At 34.1% G+C, this 12,736-nt stretch overlaps 1 protein-coding gene across 49 annotated transcripts in view; it reads right to left on the reverse strand.

Moving 5' to 3' along the window:
• The window catches only part of RBFOX1 (RNA binding fox-1 homolog 1), an 873,300-nt gene that overhangs the window by 207,401 nt on the left and 653,163 nt on the right, over window positions 1–12,736 (reverse strand). The window contains exon 1 of one of the 49 annotated variants that reach the window (XM_084536948.1): window positions 6,335–6,411. The exons of the other annotated variants lie outside the window; for them this stretch is intronic. The gene's annotated coding sequence lies outside the window, so the exon portion shown is untranslated. Of the gene's footprint in view, window positions 1–6,334; window positions 6,412–12,736 lie in introns of those variants that run through there. 49 annotated transcript variants of the gene reach the window in all.

Here is a 12,736-nt window from a genome sequence, read left to right on the forward strand (position 1 = left end):
GACATATATGGAAAAGAAACTACATGCCAGTATTGTACATCTCAGGAATTGGGAGTACCTGCAACCATAAATAGACCATAAATGTGTTTCTGTTGTGATTTCCTCTGGTTCTGGACATGTTCTAGGGCAGGTTCGATCTGAAACACACTCTGTGGTCTTTGTCCTTTAGTATTTGATGCACCTGGGTATCTTTTCCAGTGATTACAGGAGAGGAGACTGCCTGCCCAAAGCTTTCATCCCGACACAGCCTCAGGACATGGTCTAACAGGTTACCTGGAACTGGAAGTCACTATAACGTGCCTCTACCTAAACTTGTGATTCCACAGCATGCCTCAGAAGAAATGTTGTACTTCTTACACCAGGTAGGGATTGAAATATAGAAGTTTACCTTTTAGATAAATACTATCTTTAAGTTTTAAACCCCTAAAATAATGCCATGTTCTATCACAATAGCTCATGAGATTAAAAAATATGTATTTTTTTGCCTTTATAAGTCTGGAAATTTAAAATTTCAACTGTTTCAACAGGGTTTCAGGAAGTCAAAAAACCTCCTTTTCTTATGAAAATGGCACAGAAAAAAAAAAGATGGGGGGGGAACTGAAAACTGTTGTTCAGTGTCCTTTAAAAGATTAATTGGTCATATTTCACTTAATACTAAAGTACACTAATTACAAAAATAAACAAAGCAGACTTCAAAGGCCTGGCTATTAAGCAGTGCTATGGCTGTGGAAGAGAGATGCCCTGACAGGCAGTAGCTTAGAGCAACATATGAAGTAACTATATACATCTCCACGGTTCTGTATTTTGTACCTCTAAAAAACCGAAAAACAAAAAAGAAAACAAACAAACAAAAACACAGAAATAGTTCTGAAATAAATTTTTGTGCTTATGGTTTAATGATACCAGAAGCTCAGCAGCTTCTATATTGTATAATTTATCTCATTTTTAAAGTTTAAAATTTGCCACATAGAAAAGGGAACACAAACTAACATACATCAGAACATAGTTTATTCATCTGCCTTCCATTTCCCTGATGAGAAGACAAGTGTTATTATTTGGCTTGCTTATGGAAATGTATGGAGTACATTTTGCATGCATATTCATATTAAAAATACGATAGCACAATGCAGACAAAATGTAAAGACTGAATGATTACAGAGTTCCTCTTCATCAAAAGCCTCCTGCAAAATGGGATCCATAACAGAATTCAGTTACAGCTTGGATTTCTTCATGATCAGGCCAAGGATTTGACACAAGAATTTTTGGCTTAAGCACCTTCTATCAGGGATATGATTTTTTTGTTTCTTTGTTTTGTTTTATTTTGTTTTGTTTTTCTATATAGCTGGCAGCTTCATACAGGAACACAGTAGTATGGGAAATGAAAAACAAAGAACAGTGATTTTGGAGTGACCTACTGTTACTGTTCTATCCACTTTTGCCAGGCAAGTGAAAAGAGACATAAGCACGCCAATGGAATGTGTTCATACTTTGCACTTCTCTGAAATAAACAAAAGCATTGACAATAGCATTCTGACATAGAGCTAAGCCATCTCAGTTGTTTTTAAGAGAAGATGTTTGCTTGAAGAAGTACCTACAAAATCCATGATACACTGCTGACAAATTCCAGAACCTATGACACTGTGCTTACATGTTGTTACACGTGTTACATGTTTTATGACATCACTACATCAAGATGCATTTATCTAGCTAAGTGTGTGTATAAACCAATCTCCCAACAATCTAAAAGCAGAAAGTTTTGTGCAATTTTGTTTGTTCTTGTCCTACAGGATCAAATCAGACAGGCAACTATGATTGCAGGTGACAATTTTGATGTTTCTGTCTCTCTCACCAGGATGAACAGATTAAGTCAGAGACAACGCTTAGCTGTTATGTGTTTTCCTACATTTTTAGCACTCTACTTCAATTTGTTAATGCATGTTAAAATATAACCTGCTCATATTATATACTGTAAAATACATAAGTAAAAAACAAACAACAAAAAAACCACTTAATCATCAACAAAATTAACCCCAACAATTGAAAGAAGATAAAGAAATTATAAGGATAAACAGAGATTGTTAGATTGCTAGATAAACCTTGAAATAACTACAGATGCCACCTCTTTTGTACCTTACTCCTCAATCAATCTCCTGAAATAAGGAGATGTGCTTGTTAGCTGCCACCTTTGTGTTTCTGCACTTGAACTAGCAATTGTAACTTGATGGTAACCTTAGTTACAGTGCCTGTAACACAAATGTAGCTTTAACACCTACCTCACTGGTAGGATCCATAAAGTCAAGAAATTGCAGTTGAAACACTATGCAATATATACGCATTGTACTTGATGCATGCTGTGAATCCTAGAAAAGGACCCTTCATTCACTGACATCAAAAAAATAAACCCAAGTCAACTTGCTGTTGGACATTTTGAGACCGTATGTCACTAAAGAGGTCTTTTCAATCCATTATTATAGTTTCTTTAAAACAAATGAATTACAAAATTGAAGAATTCTGGCAATAAAGAATACAATCCTAAGTATTTTAAATATTTAAAATAAAATTCACAAATGCTAAGGAATGCAGACTTCAGGGTGAATATTCTGCATCATACCAATAAAATATGTGCCAACTAATACTTGTTATGTTTTACAGGTGTGTCAAAATAAAATACACATTTTATGAATTTTTTTAGTCAGGTACATCTTTTTCTTCATTGTCATTGATACTTGGAAAAGTTACTTTCCTTATCACCTTTTCATTGGTGCTGTTCTCATTTGTAAACATATTGCATCATCACCTCTGAAGTACTACATCAGTTACTGTCGCTAAGACCTCAATTTTAATAATGCAAAGAGAAATTAGAATCTACTTGCTTATTGGTGCAGGGTGAAAATTGTCAGCAATGTTAGTTAGGGTTACATGCACACAATGATAAAGATGAGACCTGTTTGTTTCATTATTTTGTTTTCTTCTTTTAGTATTTTGCTTCATACTGTTTTCTATTTTTAAAAATTCTCATTGCAATGTTTTAATAGGAACACGAAACAACATTAAAATAGCACTAGAAGCCGAACACTGTTATTAGATAAAAGTGGCTCTAATGCATTAGGAGGTGTTGAGTTAATAGGAAAACAGCTTTGATTCACTAGCCCCTGTCTAACACGCTACTACAACAGAAGTAAAAAGGCAGTAGGCAACTCCCCTCTAATCACCTCCTGTTAGCTGCAACTATAGGCAAATTGCTAGTGAGGATTAAGTGGGGAGACTATCACAGGATCAGTGTCAAGCAGAAAAAAGACTCAATTTGTGAGCAATCATGACTCCCTAATCACTTCCCTAAGAGCTTTAGGAATTACTAACAGTAGTCTTTAGAACTGTGGACACATCATAAATACTGACCTATAGAAATAAAGAAGCTCTTTTTATCATGAGATGTGATTGTGATAGATGGATAGAACAGTTAAGTACATAAATAATAAAGCAATTGAAGGCTGAAAAATAATAAATAATTCATGCTCACAAATGCTGTACATTCTTGAGATTACTAAGATTTAGATACATGTGTCTCAACACTGAATTCAAACTGAGATAAACTAAGACTTGCATGGTTTGGAGGCAGACTTACAGACAAATCTGTCACCATTACAATGTGGTCAAAGTGCCCGTTCTACAGCAATACTGTTCCACATGAGCGCTGCGAAAGATCCTACCGATTACATATTTTCAAGCAGTTGAAAATACAGATTAGTTTCCTGCCAATTACTTTATTTGCAGTTGTTTTTATACAAAGATTTTATTTTAGAAAGCACAAAATTCATGAGTATCTCTAAGTGTTCTGTTTCATTTTTTTAATTGTAAAAAATAATAACAAAATGAAAAATGAAAATACAGAAAATCTCTTACTGATACTGATATTGGCTTCAAGTTTTTATGTATTGTAACACTACATTAGATTACAAAATTCAATAAAGACTACCATCACTAGCTTCATAACGCCTGACAGATCTATAATTGCTGTGGTGAAAATCCAACATGCTCAATAAACGATACCAGTTTAGCATTTTAGAGATCACAAAGTTTTATTCTTCCTTTGTAGTCTGAGTTTGCAAGACCATTGGCTGAACTGCTCAATCAAAAAATTACATTTCCCTCTATTCTTTAACATGACCTAATTTTCTGGTATCAAAAGGAACAAAATTAATATTCAGCCATTCTTAAAACAAACAAACAAACAAACAAACAAACAAAAAAAAAACTTTAAGCATAAGGCATTTTTCGAAGCTACTATTACAGTAGCTAATTGTCAAAATAAGGCATTAGTTGACACAGACATGTCAGGCTATTACTCAGCAACAACAGATGAAAAGATAAAATATTACATACGATTATCAGAGTGGGACCGGACTCAAAAGATTTGTTTTCATGTTTAAATGTTTCAGCATGATATGGGAGCAATTCTGTTGTAAAATCAAAGTAGAAAATATATTTAAAAATAAAATACTTTATCACCAATAGTGGTTTAAGAATAATAAGCCACAACAGTTTCAGTGTTTTTATTTCACTAAATGTCATAGTGTTCATGCATATCAAAACTTGGGATCACTAACATTAATGGAATAAAAAACAATTAAGGCCCAGTAATCAATGACAATTTATTTTACTACCGTACTGGTAACTTACAGTTTTTAACAATAAACAACCAAAATAAAAAGCACTGCTCACAGGTTTTCCATGCATCTCAAACTTGAGCTGAAAACCGTATTTTTGTAACGTCGTTGTAAACTACCCTCCAGGAACTAAATAGGTCCTTCCACTGTAAGGTAAGAATTCCCAATAGGAAGCCATCAAAAATTAAGAATGATGTGTGTGCCACTTAAGACCTCATATGGATTACTAATCATAATAAAATACATTGAATTCTGACACTGCATTATATTAGCTTGTTTACTGTATATATTTTTAAAGAGTGACATGAAAAAGTACATAAAATTTATAAAATATTTCCTTTCAGCTAAATGCTTGAATATTTATGTTCAGAATGCCTGCATGTACACTGCTTTTGTTATTAGGTAGGAATAACTCTCTTGTAACAATGCTTTTAAATCACAAGAGAAAAATAAGAAAACTCAAACTCAGGAAAAAAAAAAAAAAAAAAAAAGGAAAAGAAAAGAAAACCAATTCTTATATGTATATTATAAAAATACCCAAAAGCTATACTGTATTCCTTGTTTTCTCATCACTTGACAGTACAGCACAAATTAGAAAAAGGTAGATCACCCCATCCTGTCTCCACTAAAGACAAACCCAGCTTTCTTGTTGCATTACCTTGTCTGCTTCTTTCACAGAAGTACCAATTGTATGTATACATACACATGTAAATATATAGTTATATTTATAAAAATTACTTGGTACTAATAAGCACTTAATTATATATATGTATATATATGCTGCAATATGCTTCAAGACAGGAAATTCTTGGGTATCTCATTGTATTATGCTGTGAATTAACAACAGCAAATTTCTAATCCTGCCATGTTAATTTGAAATAAAAAAAAAAAAAGGCATTACACAGTATTATAACATGCTACCATCATAAAATCAATCAAATTTAGACATCTGAAATAAAAATGGTACTCCCACATCACATATTTCCTTTATATAGACTGGACACATGACCTGGTCAGCGAATCAAAAGTGAGAACCACAAGGTACCACATTCATGTGTAAACATCATTAGCTCCTATTGCATCAAATTTCAGCTCTAATGTCCTCAGTTGGCATAAAACTCCCCCACTAAAAAATACTACTGATCTATTAATGGTAGTTTTATCATAATTATTCCATGAAAATCGTAAAACTTAATGATATATTTGTGATTGCAATACAAAAACTGTTTACAGTCTAATGAGCCTTGTAAAAGCCTTGTGTAAGGAAAAAGGAAAAAAAAAAAACACATGAGCATCACCAAAAAAAAAAAAAAAAAAAGTAGCCTGTCCAATTATCTATCATTAACTCCCATTTTCAATCAATTTGCACCCTCTCTATGCAATCAAGGGCCAATTTTAATTAGTTTGAATAATAAGAAACAATGTTTATCTGTCCATGCAGTGTAGTACCCTCTAGAACTAGCAGGCAGACACTGCAATGCATTTTTTGCCTCCTAGGTCAGCATTAGCTATAGTTTTAGCAGTTGTACCTAAAGGCAACTATACTTGTAATCAAGCATCACAGGGATGTTTTTGCTTTCTCTCCTTTTTTATTTATCTATCTATTTATTTATTTATTTTTGTTGCTGCTTCCTTGCTGAATCCCCTGTTTTAATATACAAACTCACCCCACTGTGAAGTAAGCCCTTGCAGGGTTGGATAGCCACGAGAATGTTAGTGGCTAGTGGTTAGCTCCATGGGGGACAAAAAAAAAAAAAAAAAAAAAAAAAAAAAAAAAGAGAGAGAGAGAAAAAAAAAAGAAATAGAAAAGCTTTTTTAAAAAAGGCAAAGCATCAGGGGTATGCGTAAGAGAAGGGAAAAGGGATGGAAAATTAATAATCCAACAGGCAGGCTCCCTCAGTGTTATTAATCATACTGCTTCTCACAAGCTAGAGAGGAGCTGAGATTTGCACATGGGAGGGGAGGGGAATGTACACTATTGGCCAACGAGCTCATTCCTATACATCTCAGCCAATCCTTTTTTTTTTTTTTTTTTTATCCTCCCCTCTTTTCTCCACCCTCCTTTCCCCCCCCCCCAGCCCTCGCCTTAAGGTACAAATATATCTGAGAAGCAGTTACAAAACCCTCGAAGATGAAAAATCATGCTCCCAGGCTAGGCAATGCTTGGTCCAGTTAATGCACTATAAACTTTATTTGAGCTGACTTCTCATTTGATCCCCTTGTGACAGGGTCAGTGAACGGCAAGCAATTCCATCCCAAATCATGCCATAATCGAATTGCTGCCTATTTCCCGAACCTATAATGAAAAAGGCAACCGAAATAATGCAGGTAATGTTGGCAGCCTCCCCTTGCTGTCGTACATTATTACTGCTGATTGCTTGCCTCCATTTCCCCTGTACTCTAACAATGAATATATTTCACAGCTCACTTGCTTTACTGTGTGGGTGGTATGGCATAGACACCTACATGATATGAAAGAAAATCTAAAACAATAGGGTTTTGTTTCTGTGCACAGCACCTAACAGGCTGCTGGTAGAAAAGGCAATTTTGTCAAACTGCTACAGGAAAAAAACAGAAGACTAGTGAGGCTTAAACAAGACTTTGGGCAAAAACACTACCAACTTCTCTTTATCTATTTAACCCCAGCTTCACCTGATCGTCTACAGAATAATTCAAGCAGTTATTGGCAGTCCTCAAATAAATTAAATTACACAGCTGCTTCTAAAAGATTATTTTAAAGTCAAGGTTTCCTAGAAAAAAATATATGCAGGAAAACACAACACTTTTTGATAGAAAGTATTTCATTACCAATGTACACATCCTGCAAAATACATATGTGAACAGCCTGAAATATACGCTGAGAACTAGCTCCATTAGAAACTGGAGAATCTCTACCAATTCACTGATTTATTACAACTACTGAAGCAAAATACGCAATTCCTGTTCTCACTTCAACCCACCCTGTAAAGTGAACAGGGCGTGTGCCAGAGGAAGAACTGCACAATTCAGATTACAGCCAGTCTGCTTACTGCTCTTGTCCACTAGCAGCCTACAGCATAACTGCTTCTTGAAAATAAAACATAGAACTGTGTAAAGCAGGTAATAATCATGAGGTAATTACATTTTCAAATGACATAAATTAACTGCAATTGTGAGGAATATTCCCTTTGATCTTCTGGATGGCATAAACCTGACTGTTTATATAATCCTTTACTTTGAATCTTACTTTAGAAGAGTTTGAAGCATGAAGCACAGCAAGAGAAGTCTTATGTAATGAACAAAAACTATATTTAATAAGGACAAAGCAATATTCAAGAGCATTTACCTTAAAAAATACCTGCAATGAAAGCCAATGTGTGTAACTGAGCTACATCAGCATCCTATGCAAAACCCAAAAAGCTGACAGTTTTGAACTTTTGTAAAACGCTAGGTTCAAACCCAAACTGCCAGCTAGTTCATCACTGATACCAAGGCAAAGCATAAACCAGTCCAGATGTGAAATTCAGCCCAGCTTTTATTCTGACACACAGAAACATTTCTGTGCAAACGCACTAATTTTGTCTTAAATCAGCATCAAATGTTTGGATCAAATTACTTATCTGATACCAACATAAAGAGGATAAAAAAAATGAAAAATATCACAGATGGAACACAATGAAAATTCCAACAGTATCTGAAATTATATAAAGTAAGTTTCTGTTACATTAGCACCTTTGATAATATTTACAAGAGTGAACGCTATGGTTTACAACAGTAGACTTAAAAAAGCAGAGATTTCCAAAAGAAAGTGACTTTCAAAACACATATTTTAATTTTATCTGGATTATAATTGTTAATGAAAGATGTTTTCATTAATTGGCCAGTACCCTCATTTCATTATCTCAGACAAGAGAAACAGGGACTGTAAGTAGGCATTGTAATTTTAAAGTAATGCAATCCTTCATATGACTAGAATACAATATGAATATTTCACTATCTGAATGACTTTAATTTTTCACTTACTGCTCAGGCAGAACTGATTACAGACAGCACTTATTTATTTATTTATTTATTCAGATGCATGGGTTCAAAAGTGCATGTCAACATATGGACATAGAGTAATTCTTTAAAAACTCAGCACTGGAGGCTACGAAGAGCAGATCTTATACAGAAAAAAAAAAAAAAAGATCAATATAAAGAAAAAATTGTTCTAGATGTAATTGAAGTCATACATTTTTACACGACTTCTCCTATACACCCAATTACTGCTATTTATCAAACAGCAGACAACATTGAACCTGGCAGCACAAAAAACAAATTTTACTAAGTCAGGGGAAAAAAGGAGAAAAAAAATCATCAGAAAGGGAAGGAAAAAAGATACAAATAATAAATAATTCAATATTCCTGAGGAAAGCTCTTGCAGAAAAGGCCTGACTGATTCAAACATCAGACGTGAGGCTGACAAGAGATATATCGATTTAGACAATTCTATCATTATTATTCCAGCCTGAGTCCTTCAGAAAAGCTGTTCTTTTTGCCCCTGTTTTTATTGCTGTAACTAACAACCTTTTCTCTTATACCTTCCTCTCTTTGAACTTGAGCTTGTTATGGCTTTAATCTCAGTCTGGGTAAAAAATGATAAATAGAAATCCTAGTCTTATTTGCTTGAAATGTAAGCTCGGTTTTCTTAAGACACAATGGTGGAAAATATTTGCTTTATATATATGTGACTTTAGGGCTTCCTTAAATTAGGTCAAGTGCTTCTTGAAGTTTCTAATTATAAGAACAGACCTTTGACTCAGGATTAAATACAAGCAAGACAGCACTGTTTACTGATTTCACTTTGCTAGATGCATATTTTTACCAAATTTATTACTGACTGCTTCTAAGTTTACGTTACATATGTAGATATACTATAGCAAAATTAACCTAGTTTTTTAGTTTGTTTTCCCTACCTAAACTGGACTATACCACTGTAGATGTTGCCTAAAAAAATCCTTGCGGGTCAATGCAAATCACTAAAATGAAGCCATATAATTACTGAAAGAAAGCATTCCTCCATTACACATTCTGCAAGCAGAAGTATTTCTTTGCTGTTCGATGTGTTAATTACAAGCAGATAGGATATGCCACAGAAAATTAACAGTCTCGCAAAGACATCAGAGGTAAACACACAAAACAGGAGCTGCTTAAGGGTCAGGAGAGCAAGTCAATTTTGAAGAAAGATAAAAGAACTGTCATGTATATGATTGCCTATGAAAGAGAAGAGGGCAATCCTGCCTTGTTATCATCAGTTAATTAGGCACTACAGTCAGGCATGCATACACTGCAACACATTTGCCATGGTAATCAAATGTATTATTCAAATGTGAAACAAAACAAAAGCAACTGCAATTCTGACAAAGAAGAATACAACATCCCGTCACAAAGGTGCTGAATTAACTTTATACAAGCGTTAAAAGAAAGCTCAGGAATATGTTATATTAACTTGTTCAAATAGCATAGCCCTTTAATTCAGACTTAAATTCCACTTCTAAAGCAAATAGTCTTTTCCAAACTTGATTCACATGCAATGTGATGACCTTTGCAAGCAACAATGAGGGTAATAAAAAATAGTTGATACTGCAGTAGGATCTTGTTATGTATTTAATATAAGTATTGCTTGGTGAGACTAATAGCATGCTCTGCCTAGAGTGCATCTATCTCTCTAGCTAAAAAAAAAAAAAAAAAAAAAAAAAAAAAAAAAAAAAAAAAGGAAAATAAAGCAATACAAAACATTTTCCCCATCCTGAGCTATAAGTGCAAGAAAAAAAAAATCCAATTCATTCATCTGCAAATGATGTGATGACACTGTGATAAGGCTTTACACTCTATACAACCAGCTTTTTTTTTTTTTTTTAATCTACTGATACAAAATAGATGTTTTTGGGATAACAGCCAGAGAATGATAGCAAGCTAATGCTTTCCCATTTCTTAGTATTAAACTTCTAGATTACATAATTCTCAATTCGTCTATTTTTCCTCTACACAAGTGAAAATCAGCAAGAAAAATCCCACCAGACTTCTTCCAGTTTAGTTAAACTGTATCTCCCTAAAGTGGTGACTCTTCATATAAAATGCATGCTCCCTGCTATGTATAAGAAAAGGGAGAGCAGGGTAGACCTCCTCATTCAAGTTTATAGAAACATGACGGTTGAGAGAGGGGAATGCCAATTAATTAATGTTGTTCCCTGTCTCATTGAATAAGATGGGGAAGGACCTGAGAAGAGCAGACACAATCAGACATATGCACTCTAACATCTCTTCTCCCCATGTGTGTGGAGTCTCGGAATTATCATTGCACGTCAAGACTCCCAGGTCTTCCAGAACAAATGTGGCAAAGGAGCACCTGCAATTGTGGTAATTTCCCCTAGCTTTATAATCCCCTACCTCTCCCTTCTCACAGCATGGAAGCAGACAACCAAGGATAGGGACTATTCAAACCAGCACAACAACTACTGCCTCTAAGCTGTCAAATTACAATCTCCTAAACCCGGACTAAAAAGCAGACAGTAGGATGTCTTGTGTGCTTTTGCAAGACTAGAATTTATACTTTATACTTTCCATAATAATTTATATTATAAGATCTTATACTATGATAATTTACACTTTTTTGTGTCCGTGTTGCAGAATCCTCTCCAGTTCTTCAGATAAGTTTCAGCTTCCTATACCTACATAATAACTGCAGTTTTCTTGTGTTTTGCCACAAAGCATTCAAAATACATTAAAGAAAAATGTTTTTGTTGGGTGTGCAGGTACTGACCAGCTTCATTGATTAAACTATTCTACAAATACCAGTAAAAAGTAATAAAAATACAAAAATATGTGGCATTATGTTGTTATTTTGAAGACAGCTGCCATCAAAAGATATATATCCATAGTATCCACAATATATCCACAATATTCTCTAAGTTTGACCATCTAAATCAAATACTAAAGGAGAGAACAACAGGATACAGATGCATCTATTCTGATCACATTAAACTAACATGGATAACTATGAAAACTTTGTACATCTGCAATCTCAACATTTTTAATGTCCTGGCATACAGTAACCTGGGAGAAAGAAGTAATATCTGTTTCTTTGGCACGGAGATTTTCTGTTAGTCAGTCTGTCACTTCCCATTTCAGTTAACAAAATGTTGAATGCAGCTCAACCTTGGACAAACATTACAGCTCTGCTGAGTAGAAAATGGGAGGAGTTGCTTCAGAGTAAAAATTTAACACAAAAACAGATCTGCAAGAAATTCCTCAAACTTTAGACATACGTACGTTGTGAGAAAACATGACATTATATATGCCTTATTTTTCTATTGTTGTTTCAGAAATGCCTAGAATTTCATTTTTATCCAAAAAACATCATATCAAAGAAAATACAAATGAAACAAAACAGAATTAACTTGAGACAATTCAGCTTTCTTGTGTTGAAAACAAATGAGCTTCACTATTTTTCCTTCTAGATCAGTGAAAATACTTACTCTGACAACAGATAGAAGACAACTACTAAATTAGTTAAACATTCATCTTGCTATTACAACAAGCATGTTTGCACAATCTAGGAATGTACATCTTCAGGTCAACACACAAAACGTCTGGATAGATGAGTGGTGTGGGTACATACCAAAAAGTTAATATTCTGCAAAATAAACTCAATTTATTCCTCTTTATATTTTGCTGTATTTACAACTGTCTGACTTGTTTAGCTGGAATTTAAATGGATGATAAAATAATTAATCACTTTCTGAGATTCACAGTTCACTGTATTTGTTACTCATTTTGCATCCAAACTGCCTACTGTTTCAGATACTCTAACTGAAACCTCTGGGACCTCTGTCAAGGATTAATAACCACGCACCACCTAGAAAAGCACATATAGCTATTTGATATGTACAGAGAGAAATGGCTATATAAGGAAGACGAGTGGCATTCCTGTCAATCTAAAATTGTTTAGAATATGTGAAATAAACCAAAAATATTTTGCCTTTCATACTACCTGGACAAAAAATTAAAATAAATTGAAATAGAAAGCTGCATTCATCCAATAATGCAGC

This window comes from Aythya ferina (assembly GCF_964211825.1).
Source record: "Aythya ferina genome assembly, chromosome: 15".
Taxonomy (NCBI): Eukaryota; Metazoa; Chordata; class Aves; order Anseriformes; family Anatidae; genus Aythya; species Aythya ferina.